General features: G+C 41.3%; 1 long non-coding RNA gene across 9 annotated transcripts in view; it reads right to left on the bottom strand.

Moving 5' to 3' along the window:
• Nucleotides 1–335: 335 nt before the first annotated feature.
• The window catches only part of LOC116999811, a 56608-nt gene continuing 33019 nt past the window's right edge, over nucleotides 336–23924 (bottom strand). For 8 of the 9 annotated variants that reach the window (XR_004418612.1, XR_004418611.1, XR_004418617.1 and 5 more), the window contains 2 exons: nucleotides 3460–3612; nucleotides 336–1498 (listed from right to left, as the gene is read on the bottom strand). This is a non-coding gene — a long non-coding RNA (uncharacterized LOC116999811). The remainder of the gene's footprint in view (nucleotides 1499–3459; nucleotides 3613–23924) is intronic. The other variant, XR_004418615.1, reaches the window with a different exon arrangement.

Raw genomic sequence — 23924 nt, forward strand, 5'->3', positions numbered from 1 at the left:
TGATTGCAATTCTCTAAAGGTACATAGTCAAGTAGAAACACCAGCCAGAATTTTAGCCACCTGAAGAGTCCCAGGTGCTCAGTTCTATTTTAGGTACTGAAAACAACCTTTTCAAACTTGAGTCAAGGTTCCTTTCCTTGACCTGAAGGTTCATAATCTTTGAGTCCCATAACCAAAACTGCCATCACGACTAATGCACAGGCATCTCCTTTCCTGAATGTGGGTGGTTTTGATGCCCGCCCTGGCTATAAGCAGCAATGTACTAAGGGAGTACAAAACCATGGAATTTAGGAAGATGAGTAATGTATGAAGTGTGGAGGCAGTGAGAGATGATCCTCATATTATGTGCTTTTATTTAATAACTTTATTTATAAGTATCAGCTTTCCCCAAACTGCCCCCCAGCCTAGCAATTACATGTTGGCTGATTTCTGGTTAGTGCTATTCTTTTATAATAACAAACTGTTCCCAAAGCCTCACATACTGAGAATTAGACACTCAAAGCACTGTGTGTGATTTTCCACTTAATTCATTCAGTTAGCGGCAATTAAAACAATACAATTCAAGGCCTTGTGTGTTTTTCTGAAAAAATACAAAACTTTACTTGTTACTTGTATATTAATATATACAACCTACAAGAAAGAGTTAACAAAGCCCCTTTGTCTTCACTGTTGCAGTAATTTTCTTATCTTTTTCTGTAGATGCCCCGGCAGTCATCAATATTTCTTTCAGTTGCTGCTCTTCAAAAGACACACACTTTTCATTCAACTGCACAGAAAAAAAAAAAGGAATCCAGTGGGACAAATTCCCTTGGTGAGCAGATCCCCTGTAGCTGCCTGGGAAGGAATCTAGGTGAAGGCGCAGGGCTTGCATTAAGGAGATGCCTGAACCTATTTGAAGGGAAGAGGCACCATTTTATCAGGCAGTAATCAAATTTCTGTTAAATTTTACCTAGATATTTTACCTAAATATTTCATATTTCTGGAAAAAGCAGTTTTTCATGGCTACTGATCTCTGTTCACCCCCTTCATATAAATCTCATACTAAGTTTTAGCATCACTATAGAAGCTTGCCTTTTTTTTGTTTTATGGAGCTTCACTAATGAAATCTAATGACAATCTAATTAATATTATACCAGATTTGCACATGCAAAAGAGAACAGAAGCTGTACCTGGCTCCACAAGAAAGCAATAAGCCACCCTATTATGAGCTGCTGTAACTGTCTCCCATAACACCAAGCTCCCCAACACTGGGAATTATTTCCATCAGTCACAAATATCAGCGCATGCAGTGCTCAGAGAGCAGCAACATCTGTGCCTTCTGAGGATGCACTGTGTCTGTCCAAATGCAAGGTGTATCTTCACACTGTGTCTGTCCAAATGCAAGGTGTATCTTCACACTATCCTTGGCAGAAGGCCATCCTCCTGATGTGCTGGTCTTGGGTATGTTAATTCAGTATTTCAGCAGTGGTTCTTGACAGAGGCTTGATTCAGCCTACTCCTGCAACAGAGTAACAAAGTACTGATTTGGATCTTGTATTCTTAATTATTATTCCATAAACATAAATGAGCATTTCACTGTAGCTCGGTTCCTCAAGAAAGAACTATTGTCTGCTTTGATTAGATGGTATGAAATTTATCCAAACATTTATCAAACTATGTGAAGTCTTATTGGAAGAATACGTTCTGAGATTTTGTGAATAAAGTCTCCCAGGATAAAGTAACACCAAAATACATGTCAGAGCAGAGACTCTCAAAGTCTGGTCCAAAGGGAACTCACAGTTCATCTAGTGCTCACTTTTATTCTTTTCTTCCAGTACACAGCAGCATAAAAAGGCCAGGACAAAATAAAGAATGAAAATCAGCATTTCTTTTCTGAAAGGCAGACCTCTGCCAACCCCAGTTCCAAGAAACACTGGCCAATATTTTCCTTCCTTCCTTCCAGTCACTGTTGTTCTACAAAGATGATATGCAATGATGAATGACTAAGAAGGAAATTCATCAAACAAGGTACCTGTTCTAAAGTTATTTTTATGAAAATAAGTGCTAATATCATACTCATGGCATATGATTTTATTCTTGAAAAATCCTGCAATTTGCATATAATCTGGGTCAAAGAAAGTTAGTTGAAAGACCACATCTCCAACTCTTAATGAATGTTCCCAGAAAGTCTAACAAAAGGAAAAAACAAACAAACAAAAAAAAACAAACAAAAAAACAAACAAAAAAACAAAACCAAAAAACCCCTATCTCAACTTGGCATGTTTTTTCCAAATGTGCACTCTTGGCTTAGTTTGCTTTCTTAGAGATAACACTGGCAGACAGTAACTGTATATGTTCTGTAATAAATATAATTTTGATACAGCATTTCAGGGCAACTGGATTGTCAAAAAAAATTTTATAAAGTTAACTTATCATCAGTGTATATCAAGGATCATGTTATTACAATAAACTATGTAGAGTAAGGCCTGTGAAATGCGTAATGAGTAATGTCCATGAAATCAAGGAGATATTTCATATCACTTTAATATGCTGACATTATCAATTGACCTATAAATACCAATAACATTTTCATTATCATCTACATTTAAGCTTCTTTAAGCTTTCAAGTGCTGTTATGCTTAATACTCAAAACCATACAATTCAATTCCAGCAAGTAACTCCAAAAATCCAAGGAAGTTCTTTATTGGTTTCTCTCAATGACTTCCAGATTAAATCTGCTCTTCTATAATCACAGAAAAGGCTCCCTATAAGTATCTCATCTAAAAACACATGGTTGAATTTAGATATTTTCAGTGCTGCAACAAAGGACCATGCAACTAGAAAATAGTTAATAACTCTCCTGATGATTCACATACTGAAATCAGTGCTGACTCTTCGTATCAGAAGAATGAAACCATATTTAAGAACTAAAATAAGATTGTGGAGCACACAAAAGGAATAGGTTTGGCTCTCAAAGTATCTACCTTTTGCCTACTCACCTTTCAGACACTTGGGCTTCACTGAACTTCCAAGTACCACTGCAAGAATGTGTACTACCAGTGCAGTGAGTGCATAAATGCCAGAATGCCAAGGTAGGGAAGAGGCAGATATAGATCTGCTCACAACAGTGTTCCAGATTGGTGCTAAAATAAGAGTTATGAGCTGCAATCATTTCAAGTAAATTATCTATACTCAGTTCAGGCCTTCTTTAGTCACCATTTATTTGGGAAAAAATAGTAGCTTATGTAGAACAGCACTGATCTTTCTCAGTGACAGAAAGTGAACAAACTCTTGCCCTTCTCCAGTTCAGGCCAAGGAGAGATCCATGCACAAATCCCTGAGTGTGACTTCTACCCAGTACAATACAGCTGCACCTGCCCATTCTGTAAGCTCCCAGAGATCAAAAGCTCAAGCTTTTGGAAAAAGAAAGGTTTCATATCAAAATATTGTTCCAAATAGAAGTTGAGTACACAAACTTACCATCTCTCCTTGTAACAAAAGCTTTCATTCATAATGTTTGCTAGAAGACAAGAGCTTTACTACACCAGAGAGCAGGAGAAATTATAGTGCTTTTTCAGGCCCATGCATCTTGAATAGTTTCAGTTACGAATGGACAAGTGTTCTTCACACCTCCTAGAACAGGGAAACAAAGAGCAAAAGAAATCGTGGAGTGCTCCAGAAACTCAGCATTTCCACCTAGCTTTCTATTAAAGTATTTCTAGCCTTGATTATTGATACTAAACAAATGGATGCACTGAACAGCAATATATCAGCAGAGCTAACAAAATTAAACTGAGCTAGACATCATTGCTATACTGAACGAAACAGATTCTTCCCTTCACCAATATTGACTACAGCAGACAGAAGTGCAAAAGCTGTGTGATGACAGACTTTCATCAGGGAAGGCAAAGGGCAGACCTTGGCAGCTGTGTAAATCCTATGGTTTGGCCCTGGAGGTTGTGGTTTCAGCCCCAGGTCCCAATTCCTTATCACAAATCGGCAGTCATCTCCCTAAGTAAATGCAGGACCAGCTCCTTCTCAGCAAGGCTACATCAGATATTTTAAATATCATCCATGCAAAAGGCCTGCAGCTGAAGCATCCTGCCATAGGCATGGCTACTCAGCACAGCTGTGGGCATGACACAGCTGACACCCTTTCAGCTTGACAACAGAAGGAAATGTCCTGAGTACCTTCCATCCCTGCAGGCTGCCTGCTTTCTTGGAGAGCCCCTTGGGATCACAACTCAGCTACTTTCTCTGAATCAGACATAGAAGACCACAGATTAATTAATGCTGCCTGTACCCCAGGAATATCCTAGGCCTTGGCCATGCTCCACTAGGCACTTTGCATGCACTAGGCAAAAGGCAGGCTCTGTATGTCAGGTTCCTCCAAGGAAGGGCTGTCCACCTGCAGTAGAACCTGCAGAGCAGCAGCTTTTGAACACTCCACAGTCTAACTTGCTATTCCCAACGTCCAGATGTAGCTAGCTCAGCCTGTTACTGCCAGTCTTTCTGAACTCTGGCAATGAGGCAAACCTGCAGGAGCACCAGTGGTCACAGCCATCCAGGTACACCAGCTGACACAGGATATAGATGAGAGTCATGCATGGGCCACCCCTTGCTTTGCATTTTGGTGCAGATGTATACAGAGAAAGGAGTGAGGGCAGAGCTGAGACAGTGGGAAGCTCAGAGAGGAGGAGGATATCTACTTAAAGTCACTCTAAAGCACATTACAAATCTGTAAAATCATTGTGGCTTACCCTGTATTTCAGAGTAAATTAGTAACTTTTAAGAAGGAGTGGAGAAACTACCACTCCACTTTTAAATAATGAAAATGCTAAAAAACCTACACTTAACAGCTCTAAAACTGCAGCAAGTCACCCACCAACACCCACTCCTCTTGTCAGTAGGCTTTTTTCAGCTTTGCCTATTATTTGTGTCAAGTCAGAGATGTCTAAGGTTTGCTGTGCTTATCTGCTCAACTTTCAGGAGCCCCAAATGTTACAATGTGTACCTGTGCCACTGACCTTTTTCCCCATATTTGATCTAAATAAGTAAAACCCACAGTTTCCAAAATCATTTGGATTCACTGCTCTGAGTGCATAGCTGTAAAAAATCTGCTTTAAGATTAACATCCAATTTTATTCATGCCTGAGGCTTCACCACAGCATCTATTTTTGTAAGATTAACAGCAAGATCCCAGTTCTCCAAAAATGTAAAGAGTAGCAGACAATTGTAAAAAGAAGATGATGTTTCCTAACCTGCCCTGCTCAAATCCAAGAAGGTACATTTTTCTAGCCCTTTCCACATTGGGTGTAATTTCTATTTGCATTTTTGCACCCACGACACACAGTATGTATATGAGTCCTTCTACCTCCCATTAGCTGGAATGCAAACTGTGGGTGCCAAAAAATACTAACATAAATCTCACATGTGCAAAGCATCCCCTGAAAGACAGCTTTTACTCTGGAGGAGTTAAGAAACAGCCATCTTCCAGTACCCTGCATAAGAGCAGTTTGAATCATCTAACTTGAAAATAAAAGTATAGAAAATGAGCACTTGATATTTTGGCTAATCCATTTGACATGATTATACATAAAAACATTTCTTTTTGGACATGGCAACCTGAGGACCAATTGAGGGTCATTTTTAATCTAAATATCAGAGATGTTGCTTTAAATAGCATCTTTGGTGTCTGTCAATTAGACCTATTGCATTGCTGTGAACTTGCATTCCTGCTTTAGCTCCAGCTTTGCTCCATCCTGCATGGATCTGTACAAATCAATTGTCTCTTGCAAACATGCACTAACTACTGGAAAATGAAATTAATAAAGTGTGAGAAAATCTGATTCATAAAGCTGACACTCCTGTGCCCAACAACTCTTCATATAGGCAGGCAAAGCAGTAAAAGATTATCAAATTGCAACTGTCATTCTTGATAAAATGCATCTCAATGCTGGAAGGAATTTTAGGTTTTAAGCTAAACCACCACCTCAAAGGGCTCCTCAGAGCCTGTCAATATCTGTACTTTGGATGGAAAGCTACCACTGAGTGCAGCGTGCCTAACATACAGAACCTGCCACAAAATGAAGTTCTTCATAAGAAAGCTCATCTCAGTCTTGGTTGGTAACAATAACAAGGAGACAAGATGAGACCATCAGTCTCAATTGTGAAGACAGTGTTTTCCTCCCATATTATTCTGTCTGTCATGTTCCCTTCAGGTTCCAAAGGAATCCCTGTCTCATATATCATTATTTCCCACAAAGCTTGAAAGCCCTCAGGAGGGGTTTCTTCCTGCCCACTGTACCAGCCTTGAAGTCTGAGTACCTTCAGAGCAGTGACAGAGGCCTCTGCCAGCAATAAAGGGGAACATCTGCATACCAATTAAACTGCTGAGCACTGAGGAAAAAAGAAAAAAAAAGAAAAAAAAGAAAAAAAAAGGGGAAAAGCCTTGAAAGTAAATCTGAGCCAAGTTCTAATTAATGCCCTAGGCCCTGATTTACTACAGCACTTAAGCATGTAGTTAACTTTAAGCATGTATTTAGTTCCATTGAAGTCAAAAGACAGCATCGAAGAGGCAAACTACATTAGCACAATTTAATACTCTTTGGGCTAATTAATCAGCCATAAAAATTTACTATGAGATCTGTATTCCTTATTTCCCTCACTGTGACATTTCCAGATAAAAAGACTTGAATGTGGCAGGAATAAGCAAAAATGACAGTACTCATTTGGCTGTCATGGGGTGCTTGGTCCTACAGCTGTAAAAGCCAGTCCCTAAGAACAGCTGTAGGAACTAAGCTCTCTCCATATCACAGCCTACTGTCTGTATCTTCTATGTGGCTGCAGCTCACAGACACAAAAAGCATGGTCCTTGTCCTGAGGAGCAGTAATCAAAGAAATGAAAAGAACTGGCAGCACATGAGCAGAGCCACCAGGCTCATACCAGAGACATCTTTCCATTTCTCTATAACGAGGTGTTTGCTCACTGCAGCACATCAGTTGTGACTGGAGATGGCAAGGAAGGGCAGCAGACAGAGCTGGGTAAGTGAGGGAGGCTGAGAGCAAATGCAGGTTTGGAGAGAGAGCTGGTGAGGTTCCCAGGGAGGCACTGTCAGGCAGAGCTGGGACAAGAGGAAGAGGCTAGGCAGACTGGAGTTTGGCTCAGCCTCACTGCAGGCAAGTGCTAAACTCTCCTCAGTTTCAGTGCAGCAGAACAAAGCCCTGGAAAAAAGAAGCCCAGAGTGCAATCTCCACTTGGCTGAATTGTCCCAGATAAATCCAACCCATTTCTCCACTTGGTAAGTCCAGCATGGAGAATAGCTGCCAACATTGCACCAACAACATGCAGGCTAGATGTGGCCTAAACATGATCTCCAAGGGCCAAATATGACCAACTTTTGAGGTCCTGTTGACTTCAAAAAAGTAATAACCAACCATTCTGTAAATCAAAATGCAAGGAGATAAGCTGGCTGATAAGTGTGCTCTTGTGAGAGATTTCTGCAAAAGTGAAGCCCCAGAAAGTTTGCTGGGTATCATTAATGCTGCACATGGACCTATAAAGCAAGAAAAACAAAAGCAGAGGACACGAACTCCTGGCTGACAATACTTCTTTCTCTCATCCATCATGAAAATAAAACAGAACAAAAACAACCCTCCAAAAATTAGAACAACATGAGAGTACAAGAAAGTATCAGCACAGCTTTTCAGATTAACTTCGAATTTCCTTGTTTTCATTGGTTTAAGAACTCTATTGTTACTCTCTTGTTTGTTTTTTTTTAATTGCAGATACTAAAAATTCTTTTATCTTTCTAAGTCTTTAGAGTATGTTATATAATTACATAATTAAGGCTTCTTTCAACTGGATATAATTTACTCTATAGTTTACACCAGCTGCACTAGAGCCATTACAATTTATCATTCAAAAGCCTAATTAGAGCCTTCTTAATTAGTGGATCCTTCAGTCACTAGACTGTGACTATATAAAATATGCTTGGCAGTTATTCCATTTTACAAATCTGCATGAAACGTTTGTGTGAAACCAGGTGTGTACAAGTCCAAAAACACAGTGCTTATCCTTGCAGGTCAGCCCATGTGAGTATGCAGAGCTCCACACAGCATCTCCACTCCCCTGTCTCAGTGCCCAGCTGCACACAACCTTTCTTTCATGCCTGTTGCTAGGAACTTCCAAAACAACACCCCAGCATCACCAGGCTAATCTGACTGTTGCCATGTTCAAACATGATCCAAAGAGAGGATGGGGAGGCACTCACTGACTGCCCAGGCCAGCTCTTGCATGGCTCATCAAAAGCTTTCTGCAGCAAACTCAGCTCCTCGCTGCTGCTGCTCTCTCCCCCAGGAGCTCTGCTCCGTGCTGGATTCTGCACACACTTCCTCTGTGCTGTCCAATGTACTCCTATCACTAGGAAGAAGAAGAGAGGAACCAGCCTCTCATTTATAGCCACTGACAAATATTTCTCATTAAACACCAAACTAGCAGTTGGTCACTGAGGTTCTAAGTACAATATTTGCCTAGAGAAAGAACTGTAACTCCATCCTCCCCTCTGGGCAGCACAATGCCAGGCAGCAGCTAGTGGAACAAAAGCAAATCTTAACAGGAATCACTCCCTAGAATGTGCCTCATATGAACAGGGGGCTCATAAGGTCTGTCACTCAGAGCAAAGGGCTTGTCCAGGCCATACTCTGGAGGACTAGTGGGGTTTTATTCAGTTTTCTCCAGCTTGTAACACAGCAGCTAAGTTACAGTGGGTCCAATTTGGGGCCTGCCAGCATTTGGGAGCGTTCATTTAAACAGTACAGTGACAAAATCATGAGTTCTTGTTGGCTGCAGGATAATATAAATCAGCTACTGAAAACCTGGATCATTAGTGCTATTGCTTTCCAGTAGTAGATGGCTGCAGTAATGGATTGGCCTCTCCATCTCATCCTCCCACTGGAAAGCAGCATATACAGGACCGATCAATAACTTGATCTAAGTTACTTGTACACATGTCAGGTGCAAACATCACCCATTCTCAAAAGCTTTTAAAAGACCAGGTATTTTTTGCAAAATTTAGGCCAGGCAACAAATTGATTTCGATAAATTGTCATTACGGTGGAGAACAACATAACCAGACCCACCCACATTGTTACACTTGAGTGTTAAATAGATAGGAAGTAATTTTGTTGTATGCATGTATTTCTTTGTGGGGCCAATAGCTCAAGATGTTCGATTTGAAAAGCATTTTTTGGAATAGCCATGTTGCTGAAGACCCTGTTTGATAGGAAATAACTAGATTACTTCATCATGGAATTTGCCACTAATTTCTACAGCTGAAATCCTAAATTACTTCCAAAATCAATAGCAAAATCCACGGTCATTACTAGAGCCAGAATTTTATCCTATTGCATCACAACATATTACCCACTTAAAGCAGTGTTGTCAAACTTGAAGTCAGTGGAAACTTTACAGGTCACAGCCTTGTTTCCCCACGGATCAGTGGAGAGGCTAGAGAGGGCTTTAAGGGCCTTCCCTACATAAAGGGGGCATCATTTTGATGCCATTACTAAGACTAAAGCATGTACATGTGTGTCTGCCCCTGACCCCACTGCCACCTGCACACACACAGAGGGGATATGATCAAGCAGATTATAAAGCAGGTCAGAGGCACAGATATTTCAAAGTTATCATTTTAAGGCCCCCAAGGATGTCCATGGACACACACACAAATGGAAGCTGAATCCTGGCTATACACTGAGTCCTCCTGTGGTACTGACATCAGGGAACTTTTTGCTGGGGAGAAAACAAACATGGCCAGTGCTTTCCAAAAGGTGAGCTGTCATCTTCTGAAAACCCTTGTGACAAGCTGCCTGCAGATCTAACTGAAAACTTCACAGGGATATCATGTTTTATTTTGACCTGACCTTCTTAGAAAACTTTGTACTCCAAACTTCTGGAAATCTTTGCACCTTGAATCAAAAATCCTCTTAAACCGGTCTTCATATAACACTTACATTCCGTAGCCTGCATAGCACTAATGCCAACTTTCTTCACTAAGTTCAACAGCATCAGAAGTGATGTCATAGAAATTCTTTCACCTGATTAATTTTGGATTTACTTCTGTGATGAGCAGGAGAGGAAAAGGAAGGTGGTGGCTAGGTTCAGGTAGCCATAACCATAAACAGAGGAGAAGGTTGAAGACAGAGGAAGAAATAACATCATACTAATATTTGCCTGCTGGTCCAAGCAAGTACCATGAACTTCCTTCTCTTCGCACCATGTAAAACCCTGGGAGAGCAGAGCACAGGACAGCCAGCGGCTTGGGAAGGCCAGGGACCCTCTGGAGCATGATGCCTGCAGCAGATCCCACCAGTAGAGCTCACCAGCCCAGCTCCCTCAGCACCAGGGTACCACGATGAGGAATCCAAGCACCTGCACTCAGACACAGCCATCGCAGCTACACAGGCTGGTGGCTGATGTGTTCCAGCCTCACGGCTGCTGCTGGAATCCTTGGAGGTCAGAAGAAAGAAATGGATCTCTCTGGCAGTCAAGAGATTCCTTTTTATGGGGGTAGGATTACGGATTATAATTTTGTGTAGATCTCTGCTCTTCTCCACTCCCACAGCTTTTTTTTTTTTTTTTTTTTTTAAATAAATGAAAACATACCAGAAAAGCTCAGTGTCTTCTTTCAAGACTTGTCTACTTCACTAACTTGTTCCAACCTCCGTCACAGCTCTTCCCTTGTCAGCAACTGTACCACTGCCCACGCACAAATGCACTGGTTGAAGGTATGAACTGGAATCTCTCCCTTAAAGGAACAAGCAGGCATCCCAGAGACTGACACAGCTGCTATTTGCATGTAAAAGAGGAAAAGAGGTGCATGACTGAGCCCAAATTAGCATGAGCAAAACCTTCCACCGAATTTGCAAACTGCAGCTTGCACAGTAGTGCTAATAGAGGTGCACACTTTCCTCACAAAGGATTTCTACTCAGCCATAAGGAAACTTGTATAACAGAATTTAGCACAAACTTTGAAATCCCTACTTTTCTGAAATACACAGAGTGCTACACAAAGAGAAAAACAGTGGATGTAGGGTAGTACGGATATGCCCAGGTTTAATTTCGCTCCCACTTCCAGCTTGATTCCTGAAGCTGACTACCTCAGAGAGATGTGTTTTGTAAGGCCTCCATCATTTCTGTACCCCTAGGTTTCTGAATGTCCAGAAATATTTACAACACTTGGTGCATCTAAAAATGAAAACCTAAATAAGCAGGACAAATGTACATCTAATGCTCCACTTCCATCTTTTGGAAAAGGAAAACCATTCCTTTGCAGTATCAGCTCTTTCAAAGGGATGCTCCTGGGATTAATTTATGTCTGCAAAATCTTGCTGAAGACACATTTCAAAACTATAAGATTTTCAGATTTTAACACAGTCTTTGTCTCTCTGGCTGTGTACAGAAGTATTTCAGCATCCATGTCTGTGCCTATACCTACTGATTCAGAAAAAGAGGATTAGATGTCTCAATAGACTGTTGAGGAAGCACAATTTTACTGGTCCCCCAAACCAAACTGCACTTTGAGGTCTTGTTGCAGAGAAGATATGGACTCTTTTTACTATATCCTCATACTTTAATGGAAGCTGTTGGAACATTTTAGTGCCTCCACTATTTCTGCAGTAGGTTTAGCTCATCTGAGAAACTAGAAAGAACAGTAAATGCAGATATTAATGGTAATAAAAATCAAAGCTTAGCCCTACATGAAGAGAAACAAATCCCAAAATGAAAAATTTGATTACACAGTACCTGTCTCCTGTCTTGACTTCCTCATTATATGTAGAAATTAACCCTGTCATTAAGTACTTTGATCATGCTGTACATAAACAGCTTATAACGGCATGAAATCTACCACAGCAAGCAGGCAAATGAACAAGTGGAGAAATACTGACATTTGAGGCTGCTGTCAGACATCAAGTGCTCCCTCAGGGCCAAACTGCTAGAGTAAACGGGGTTACTCCAAGGATTAATTGTTCCCTCCTGGTTTGCACTACTTCCAGAAAATTTCAGCAGTAATATCCAAGACACCATCATTTGGAGATCAGCAGCGGTGTTCTAAGATCTCTGAGAGATTTATAAACTGGGCTTTGTAATTGCTCTTTAGGTTAAAATTCAGTACAGAAATTCTCAGCCCACAGTTGACCTGAAGCAGTATCCCATCTTTTTTAAGTGTTCTGAGGTCAAAAGAGGAAAAGCAGCACTTAAAGTACAAATAGTCACTATCATCAATCTGCTTAGAATTAAAGCATGAGAGGAGAGGTGCCCATGGCCAAACTGGTCCAGGTTTGCATTGCTCAGAAATTAGGTATGGCACCATTTCACACACTCCAATTCAAGTATTTGTAAACTTACATTTGGAGAATATCCATGCACTAATGCCCATTATAAGCAAGACTTCTGGGCAATTGAGAGCTTATCCTGGTTAATCAGTTTGTTTGTTTGTTAGCATTTTGGAGCAGAAGTTGCTTTCTTCTGGGATTCATTTAATGCAGTGTAACTTTACTTAGCTGTGATCCTATCTGAATTCCTCGCACACACAGACTGCTACGTGATCAGAGGTGGTCAGGCCAACAGGGTCACTCCACAACTGTGTCCCTGGTTTGCCATCAGTCCCTTGCCATCTCTGAACCTTGTTTTCAAGTAGCTATGTTTCCTGTTGGCTCTTTCCACCTCTGCTCAGAAGACCCTCAGCATGGAGACGAGCAATGAAGAGTGCCCCTAAGCACTACCTGGGGGCACTGCACGGAATTTTTGAAAGTACAGCTCAGATACTCTCTGCTTTCCTAGATTAGCTGTTCTAATACAACCTAATAAAAGCTTGGAAAAACACTAAGCAACCTCACAGATTTTTTGGTTCTGTGTGTATTGCTAAACATATTGCAGAGCAGATATTTTATTACTCCTAAAAGCACCAAAGTCCAGTATTTCCTTCACTTATCACAATCCATTCTTTTATCCCATTGCTACAATCAGCCCCAGGATGTTATTGCAATCTATTGTTCAACATGGTTATAACCACAATTAGACAAACTCAGCCACAGACCAAAACAGTTGAGCCAAAACATCACAGGCACCATTGAGCTTCCCAGAATACTGCTCTCAATCTATAAAGCTGCATAGCTGTGCTCACTCATGCCCCACATACCAGTTGGGTGCCCACAAAAACGCTTCTTTCCAGATCCCCAAACTCAGGCACTCCCTTCTGTACAGTCAAGCAAAGAGTGCAGCACATGTGTAGTCCCTGGTAATAAAGTAAATAAGCCATTTATTTTGACTTTGCGATTCCTGTTCCAAATAATTTACTTAAATATTGCTGGGTATTTTGCCTACTTTAAAAGTTGTAGTAAGTGTGTACCTAAAAATTCAAGCAAGCCTAGAAGCATGTAACAATCCAGGCTGCAAACACACATTTTGTGTATCAAATACCACAGCAGTATCATACTTCTACCATATCCCAGCTTCCCTTCTAAAAAAAATTCACTATTCATATCAATTCTATGTAACCAGCAGCATGCCAGGGATTTCTCAAAGATTCCATCCCTGAAAAATCCCCAGAATTCAGCAAGGTGATCAAATCTCATATGTCAAGTCTTTCAGTGATTACTCTCTTCAACTCACCTCTTCAGTGCTCTGGAGTTTGTTTCTGCTCCCACAGAGCATCCAGCCTTCCTGGTGAACTCCAGGATGCAGAGCAGATCAAGAGCTCCACTCCTGACTGAGCAAGACATTTTTAAGCATATCTTACCTATAAGTGCATGCATTGCCTTAGTAATCAATGGCATCACTAAAAGTACAGTCAATCAAGTTGTTACACACCTGTCTGAATAGCTGAAACTATAAACTAGAAAAATCCACTGGCACAGCTTTGGAGCTGCTCTAGAAAAACTCAAGTAATGCACTTAGGCACTGAAACTTGTATATCAGTCAGAAAAAGTATAAACAAGAGGAGCATGAGCAGCTACAGTGGCACAGCTTTTCAAAACACACTCAATGGCTGTTGGAAGGCAGGGCTGAGCCTTCCTTTTAGGTTTAAAACTGAACCTGGGAAGGAAGGCTGCTGCTCAGGGTTACAGATGAGTCCCAGAAAACAGGTGAGAAGCTGGCCTACCTAAAATCTTTCAGAGGATAGTGAAAATTGTAGTCAAAGTTTTATTAAAGGTTTGTTTTTACTAAATCTTTGTTCCTGGTTCTACATGTGATTAAAAGCAGTGTGGTAATGTTATTCTGTCAGTAACAAATCCCAGCCAATGAGAACAGCATGTATTCCCAAAGGCAATCGGACAATGTGGCCCCCTGGGAGTGAGCAGATGTAACCAGGATGTTCAACACCTGCAGTGGCTATTGAAGCTCATGGAAATTGCTGGTACTCAGCACCACTGATGCTTGGTCTCCAGGAGAGGAATTTGTGATTTACCATGAGCTTATTGATTACAGATGAGACTGTCACAAAGACACACCCTTGAAAGGAATCAAAGTTTTCAGCCCTCATGCAGATGTGCACCCATGGGCTTCTGTCTACAAGGTGATGTTTGAATTCCAGCCACATATGTGAGAAGCCAGTATTGCGGCACACTCGGGAAAATCTCTTCAAACAGATGCAATTAAACTCACACAAGAGGAAAGCCTTGCTTTGGTACATCTCCAAGCCCTCCTGACAACAGGCTGGGGCTTATAGGTGGAAGGACATAGGCCTATGAAAAAGCATGCTATATGCAATTGCCTTCAGGACATGATAAATGTCAGGAAGGCAGTCCACAAAGCATTTCCAGACTTGAGTCAGAAAACAAGTGTGAAGCTCCTTAGTACAAGGTCTAACTCCATTTCATATCCAGAGGCCCCAGAGGTGCTGTCAGGTAAAGAGCATGAGTCACGGGTACCTACAATATCCCTTCTCAGCAGTCTTTATCCATCACTGCCATTGTTCCTCTGCTAAACAACCAGAAAATCATGGAGAAATATTTTGTCCACATTTTACCTGCACACACTTTCCAGAGACTGAATTTTAAAGAAAACAGGAAAATATAACCACTTGCAGATGCCTGTGCCTGGGACAGAAGTCCCCACTTCTCCACGAAAAGTGTGCACCTACCACAATTGCTTCTATTCAGAGCCAGCTCTATTGAGGTGCCTACTCCAGATGCAGGAATCCTTTGGAAACAGGCCCTGGTTGCCCTTCCATTTTCCCTACAGCTTGTATTTGCAGTCAGACTGTGTAACTTCTGAATGCTGGCTGGGAAAGTCTGATAATGACACACCACAGGTTTCTTAACAAAATAACACAATCCTGCCTTTTGGAAGTCTTCTGATCCAACAGACATTATTGCTAGTGGCATGGAATAGATCTTCAGTGACTCTAAATAGACAGTGACCTGTTGATTTTCTTGAATTATCAGTTATTTACACCACCCAAAGATCCTGTATACCATCCAAAGCACTCTCTTCCCCAACAAGGTCAGGTATCAGGACTGCGAGAACAGTCAATAGGAGTTGAAATGGTTTTAAACTGGGCATCTTGGCTTCCAAGTAGTAAAAAATTATTTGTGTAAAACTGCTTTGGTACTTGGTTCTCAAATAAGCAGCGTAGAAGAAACTCAGGACTTTTCTGATCTGAAATTGTTAGTGCTTGGCATTTAAAAAGCTCTTCAGAAGGCACCTGACAAATCACTTCATCAAAATTTGGGGGGACTTATGGGAATGCTTTTCAAGTAGTTGTTGAAACAAAGGTGCTCACCATTTTCCCAGGAAATATGTCAAAATTAATCAAATAATTCCAGGAGTAGAAGAATGCCACAGCCAGATTCCTTATCCATCTGTGTTCAAAGGCTGGACTTTTCCTTGGTATGAAGCAGGCACAAGTCATGGCTGACATTTCCCTGCCCCTGAGAATGTCATGACATCTTTCTCCCAAGCACCTCTCTCTACAGCCTCTCCTCAGCCCATCTGTCTTTCTTCCCCCCTGCCCCCCCACATACATAATTTAATTTAATTTGGTCAAAAAGATATTTTCAACCACCTGTCAAATTTGGATTACACTAGTCAGAATATCCAAAGTTATACTGGAGGAAGGACACACCTGTACCAGAGGCCAGATTTCAGTGGCAAACTGAAAACTCCCCCCAAATATTCAGTACCTGCATTGATAGAAGCCTGAAGAAGAGCTTAATTACATCTAAACAGTACCAAGTGTTCCAGAGTAGGACCCCACACAGACAAGCACAGTCCTGGCAAATTCTGTGCCCTAGAGACTAGCTGAGCCCCAGCCCAGCACTCCAAAGCAGCTGTACACTCCAGAGGCAGATACTCCAAGCTGCAGTTGAGCAATAAACACCCCTTGAATGGAGGCCCAGCTCTCACTGCAGCAATGGGCTGAAAGCAAGGCACAGGGAACTTTCACACGGACAAAGGTGGGGAAGGCAGTATGCAAAACCCACCTACCTGTGAGAAAACTGAATCTTATGCAACAGGCCACTTACTTCCTCCTGACAGTCAAACTTCCACCATACAGCCAGCACAGTAAATAAGATTTCAGTGTGGGCAAGCAGGAGGCCAGACACAAGTCTAGAAGTAAGGGGGTTTATTTCTTACTGAGCAGCTTGATAGCAGAAGTGCCATAGTCATTCTTTCTAATTTCAGGGACCTTTTAAATAAAGTTCCACTCCAGAAGCCAAGCATGAAAGGAGAGGAATGAAAACTCTTTGATAGATAAGATATTACAAGAGACTGTCAGAAGCTTGCTAGGAGAATGAAGTAACACTCTGGATACTGTCATTGAAAACAATAATGAAAGAGTACACCATTTTCTTAACTGAACTACTATCAAATCTATGTTACTGCCACACAACATATTTTTTGTCCAAAAGTGCCAATTTCAAGCTATGACTATTGATCTCTATCTAACACTCAAAATTAACTGCACTACTAAGGAAAAGTGGCACCAAATCGTTTGAGAACATCAAACAGTAAAAAGCCAATGGGGTCAAATCAAGGTCAGAATTTGATGAGTAGGGTGTCAGAAATTTAATCCATTTTGTCTAAGATAATGTATAGCACCCGTATTGAGGTTTTTCTTCCCTTTCTTTTCTGTAATTTTTTTATGCTAGCTTCTCTCAAAAATATCACAAAACCAGACCTCAACTTTTTTTTATGAACTTTTTTCCCATGACTGGAGAGAGAAAAGATTAAATGGACTGCAACACAGATGGCAATTATGCCTCTGTTTATTTCCTAATGAGTCACAAGATTATTTTTTGCCTTCTGCCACATAATTTCAGAATATAAGAAAACCTTATCTTGAAGGAGACTTGAGGAGGCAAAATAACACTGTTAAAAGTTCCAGTCCAGCAAGAGACTGAAGTGTATCATAAAAAACAAACAAAAAATTAACAAACAAACAAATTTTTCAAAAAACAAACCCAAAACTTTAACCACAAGTAAAGTACCATTCACTTAGAAATGATGGGTAAATCTGTTCCACCAAGTGGTGAATGTGGTGACTATCAAGTTCATTAGTGGTCTCAGGACAAAACATTCAACAGTTCTCATAGTGACACGTTGCATGAACAACTCAGCATTTGGAGAAAGTTAATTCCCTAACTGTGGCTAAAGGAGGCTTCTACAGACTCTGCCCCCCACAGAGCCATGTGTGCCCTTTAACTGCTTCCCATATCACCCTGCCTGCCCTGCATCTTCCCCAGCCTCGGACAGCTGACAGAACTAATTTCCAGCCTGTGAGCCTGCCCCAGAGAGCCCACACTGGAGGCAGCACAGCTGCCAGCACAATGACCCAGCACTGCTGGGGCTTCAAACTTGGCTGGGCCACTTGCTCTGAAATCCAGGCCCAGTAACCAATTTGACAGTGGCTTCTCATATGACAGTCTAATAATTAGTATGATCTTGAAAAGAAGCATGAGATATGTATTCATCAGTTCAAGCCCCTGCCTCTCACCTCCTCAAGAAATGCCTTAACCATGGAGTTTTGCATAGGGGCACTCTAAACAAAAATTCAGGCTTTGATCCTAAGAGGGCTGAATCCTCAGCCTAATGATCAGGACATATGGCTGAAAGAGAAAAATCTTTTCTTTATCTGAGAATTTTTTACATGTTTTAGGTAGTAACTGGGGGTGGATAATACAAATTTGGATCTTGTCAGGAAGAGTCTGAGTGTGACCTCCCACCTCCTACCAGAATACAAAATATGCAAAAGAGGATCCATTTTAAAAGGAGAGCAAGACATGCACTCCTTTCTGGAACAGCACTACCTCTGTGCTGGAACACACTTGGTTTCTGCAGTAGTAGGTAAAGACATCCCTACTCAGAAGATGACTGATGCTTCAGAAACACCCACATCCTCAGGACATTTCTATTTTCAGGCTCTAGAGGTTCCCCTTCAGTGTCTGGAGATTCCCTGCTGCCTTTGGTGAGCCTCAGGCTTATCTACCCCAAGGAAGTTCAAAGACAACACAACTGGTGTGGTAAAGACAGGGCACAGTTAGGTTGAATAATTTGTTACCTAAAAATGCTTCTGACAGATGGCAAGGCTGTTCTGGAACACTGTGAACATAACAGATTTTGGGACAGGGTGCTGAAGAGAACTGATTTTAGTGAAAAGCTGGATTTTTATCAAAATGACCTTTTCCACTCCAACTGCCTGACTTGCATAGAAAATGGCAAAGAAAACTCCAAAATTCAGTAAGAAATTTAACATCCCAGTGGCTTAACTGGAATTCTGGTTTGGATGTCATTATCCTTCATGGCTGATTAGCTGCAACTGGGCTCCATGTCCAACATGCACCATTGCCAAACGTTCCCACAACGTCACAACAGCACAAGAAAACATTTTCATTTAAAAAAGCTCAGCGTAAGGAAGAAAATGGGCCATTTGCCCCAAACACTTGCAAATTCCTTAATCTGACATGGAAACCAGTTGCTTCTACCTTGCTTCCACCCCCGCCCCCCAAGCCTCATAAAACCTGCAATATTCACAATCCATTCTAATTACCAAGGCATTTTCTGACTGTATTACTAAAGAAAGGAGGCTCAGTTGTTGGCACTCTTCTCCTTTTATCTGTCCATGGTCAGTTCTGTGTCCTTTTCCTTCCCGTCTCCTCAACGCCTTCAGAAAGTACCCGACAGACAGGGAAGGGGGAAGGAGTTGTGAGTGCTGGGTGGGAAGAGTAGATATAAAAATCCTTAGTTCTGTTTTGGTACTTTGCAACTACAGCACAGATCTACACAGCAGATCAGCAAGTCTCTGAGGTTTGAGAGGAAACACTGCCAAAAGATGCTATTTCTCTCCCCTTAACAAAAAAAAAAAAAAAAAAGTAGAAACAGCTTATTACTAGGTGTTGTATCACATCTAAAGCTTTCAGTTTCAGTACTTGTGTGACGTATATACCAAGTGGAGAGCGATCTTACTAAAACCTTCCAGGATGAAAACCCTCACACTAGCAAGTCTAGACATTCTCTAGCAAATACAAAAGTGGTGTTAGATGGTGCTGCTATTCTGACCTCAAATAAAAATTAATATAGATTAAATAATAAAAATAAATTAAAACAAAAAACCAACTAAATCAACTGAACACTAGCTAAAACAAGGTTTAATTTGAGATGGTAAAATGCTACAACATAGCTTAATGAGTTGAATCCATCAAAATACCAATACTTGCTAAAGTATGCATTGAAGTATATTTTTATCTCATAATTATGTAGAAACTTTTTTGTAAGAAAGAATTTGATTTTCTAAATTAGAGTGGAAACCAACTCATTGGCTTCTATTTGGTAGTTAGCTTTCTACATATCTAGCTATTAAATTAAAAGCTTACTGGATTTTAATGTCTACTTAATCTCTTGGCTTACTTTAAATTCCTCTTCTAAAATGTTTCATTTAAGTGAGATGAAAATTGTTGATTTCTGATACTTTACTACATATCTAGGAGACAGAATCATGAAGCATGAGGAGACAAGTTAAATTATCCACACCTATCTCTCCAAGAAAAGGTTTTCTTTTTGTGTTGGAATGAACTTTCTTCCAATACCTGGTAATTCTCCTGGTTTCTACACATATATACATATTTCACAGAAGAAGCAAAGGTTACTGGTGTATAGCATACATCTGTACAATGCTGTTGTTTTCAATTAGGCACTCCCACAATGATTTCCATAACTAGCCACTTGCTCTTCTTATTTCTTGATAAGTGATGGTCTTATCAGGAAGACGGGGGCGAGTCTGTTACTGCTTTGAGTAAACAGCCCAAAGGTCATTTTAGATGTTGGCTTTGACACTCTTGGTTCAGTAGACACCTACCACAGCTATCACCAGTATGCTGAAGTTACCCTCATGGAAAAATAGCCTTTCAGTGGGTCCTATTGTCTCTTCAAAAGAAGAGACCACCAGTGGGCACTTAATGATAAAATTAGGAAAATTCTATCAAATTCCCCTCAAAGATACCTGACAGAGGCATTTGGTGTGAGGTCAGGATCCAAGTCCTGGAGGTCTTCCCTGAGATCTGCTAAGGTTAGGGGAAAGTCCTCAAGTTAATGGGATCTCTGAGTCCCTGAGTATCACAATGGGTACCACAGTTCTAGCCAGTGTTCAAGGACCTGTTAAAGGAGGTTTCCCCAAGCAGCAGAAGACATCCCAGCTACATGGGCACAACTGACTTTAGCAGGCTGTGTACACTAGAATAAGAGGGGTAAAACCCATGGCTCATATGGCACCCCCACTTGGGGTGTCCACCTGCCACACACCCCACTGCCCTCCAACCCAGGCTTCTGCAAGTACCATTTTTCCCCTGCTCCCACAAGATTGAGCAGTAGAAGAGTAGAAGGCACAGCTTTGCTGAAATAGATGCATCCACTGCCAGAGTGTTGGCAGCATACACCACCACTGTGCCTCCATCAGTAAAAGGTCGTTCCAACACTAAACTCCTGGCCACCTTCTCCCACACACTCGTCAGCATGAAAGCAGGAAGAACCCAGCAGACAGATCTAAAGATTCTAACATCCTGCAGAAAAGAAGAGTTGCATGACTGCAGCTAAGATCCAGAGTAAAAACCAAAGCACCCACAGGGCTGATATAGCAATATGCCTTATACTGACAACTCTACAGACTGAGCAACGCATTCCACAAGGGATATTACCACCCAAGGCAGAATCCAAAGTTCAATGCAGAATCACTCCTGAAGTCCGTTCAGGAAACTTCCCACAAACAAAAGTAATTTTCTTGTTAAAATCAGGTATTTTGGGCTCCCAGGCTCTCATTTTAGGCACCTGAAGATAAAAGTATTTCAAAATACTATGGAACAGGCGACTCTCACTGAAGTTCCATGTAAAGAATTACTGTGGATGCTATTCTGCTACTGCCTGGTGCTTCACTTCTGTCCCCTCACACCAACATGCAGACAGCTTATTAGCAAGACATTTCAGATACTTCTTTGCCCCACTCTGAACACAGAACCTCCAGTAACTGAGGTACAGTGTCAAATCATTCATCCCGCTAGAGCATACCATCTGTGTCCACTTTAAAAAGTGGAAAGGTACAGCACAGTCCAAATGTTCTTGTCCAGTTAGACACAGGTCTGAGGCCCTCCTAAAAGGTGAGAGGACAGGTTTTACTGATACATTACCTCAATTTTTCTGTAAAGAGAGGTACATGCTAATATATATGCTGTTAAATTTCTATATGATGTGCATCTTGTATCATGTTGCCTCACTTTTGTGCAGCTAAATAAGAAAAGAGAGAAACCAGAACCATGACAAACAGCTACAGAAGGCAGCAAATACATGTTCCAAGATAATGCTGTCTTTTCAGAGCCAGACACTCAGGTTACTGCATCTACCAGCCCTTTTGCTTCAAGACACACATGACAGTAGCTACCAGAACATCCTGTTTTTCTTTTCCATCATGCCTTGTGGAATCCAGCTGTAGCCACTGTGACCTCTGGCACTGCCCTCACAGCCAGCATGGGCTGTTCTGCTGCCCTTAGAGATGAAACTTCTATTTTTTAAAAGAGATTCCGAGTACAATTCACTCTGAATGGAATATTATGCAACTTCTAATAGATAAAAACTACTGAGGACACATCCCATTGCTCATTATCCCTCCCTTCACTCCACAGCAAACAAGGCTTCAGAGCTCAAGGCTTCAGAGACCTCTGGAAAAGCAGCCAAGCTCAACCTCCACAGAGCCCTGTATGGTATTGTATAGGCATAGAGATGCCTTCTTGACATGGGGCTCCATTTTCTAGTACATAATTTTTACTTTGTGCTAAACAGACATCAGAGTGTGAAAACTCCCTTTTTTGGGTTTGACATTATCATACAGACAAGAAAACCATCTGCAGTTTTCAGCTTTGCTCCAAGTTGGGATCTTTCTGTTACTTTTTCCAATTTTCAAGCCCAGACACTAATTCAGTCTACTCCCTACTTCAGCTGCTCTCCTACTCTGTGAGCACTGTCTGCTTTTTAGCATGATGCAGGAGTCACTAAACAGCACCTGAGTAGGGTGCTTATAATCCCAGAATTCCACACCACAAAGTAGGCTCCTTGAATCCAGTACTTGCCCCACAAAAGGGCATGAGCTTGCCAGCTGCACAGCCCAGCACTGCTCACTCATGAAGGGTAGAATAGCACCAGTGGTACTTCCAACACTGCAGTCCAATATCACAACCTGTCATATCTTCCTTGCTAAAGAAATCTGGGTAAAGAAAACACAAGCTGTATTTAAGCAATAATACCTTCTGGGAATGTCTAGCAACAAGTACTCTGAGGAACAAGCTGTGCCTCTGGCCCTTACCCTCACCACTCAGCATTTACAGGCTGAGTTAAAATAGCTGACTTAAAAGTCATAATTGCGATTCTCAACAGTAAAATACTTTTTTTTTTTTTTAATGTACCTTTTAACATGCTGCAAAGTTAAACATGGCTTGCATGTTGCCATGGATATGATTTCACGTTTGTAAGACTAGTCTTTCCTGGCAGCTAAATGCCAGCATGGGAACAAATAGCAGAACAGGGTTTTGTTTGGAATTTTGCTTTGCTTAGGATAGCAGCTAACTACTTTTCTTATTAGCAAGCTTTTGATTTTACTGGAGTTTCTCTAGGAACAGAGTCCATCTCATTGCCATTAAGCCCATCACAACCAATCCTCCAGTCTGTGTGAGCAGAGCCCTGACCTCTGTGGCACCACTTATGAGAATCAAGGTACAGGGTCAAGCCTGAGTATGTTTACACATCTGCCACTGATATCAGACACAAGACAGTGCATGAAAACATCCTTCATCTTTGCTTGGTTCATTTCTCCACACAGACAGCAGGGGTTGGCGTAGAATTAACTTTGATTCAGAATAAAAACATTATCAATTCTGACTAAAATAAGGCACTGAAGTTAGGAGGAGAGGAGCAGCTTCATTCCATAGGGTCCCAGGAAGAACCTCCAAAATGGAATTGTTAAATTTATATCAACTTCAAATCAGCTGCATTCATTAAGAAAGACTAATGGAGCAAGAATAAAATCCAGACTGGCAGGAAGGTGTCGCCAGTTCAGAATACCACGTCTAAATGCCTCCTTCACATCCACACCTAATGACTCGTGCCCACATCTATTTCAAAGACTGTGTGTGTACCTTTACCCCTGCTGGATGACTTATGTGGCAAAAGGCACATGGTCTTCAGTGGAACAACATTTCACCCCTCACTGAATGAACCCAGGGATAACTTTTGCCTGCTGGTTGGTTTCATGTAGGATTGTATCAACTCAGCTGCTGTCACTAGGAAATCTGAAAATAAGATGCAATTGCACAGACAAATCTGGGGATTACACCACATCATGTCCCTCCAAATCACACTGCCAGAGTATTTACCTCTGTCTGTGTGTTGCTGTCATGACAAA

Source organism: Catharus ustulatus, chromosome 8 (assembly GCF_009819885.2).
Source record: "Catharus ustulatus isolate bCatUst1 chromosome 8, bCatUst1.pri.v2, whole genome shotgun sequence".
NCBI classification, from domain to species: Eukaryota; Metazoa; Chordata; class Aves; order Passeriformes; family Turdidae; genus Catharus; species Catharus ustulatus.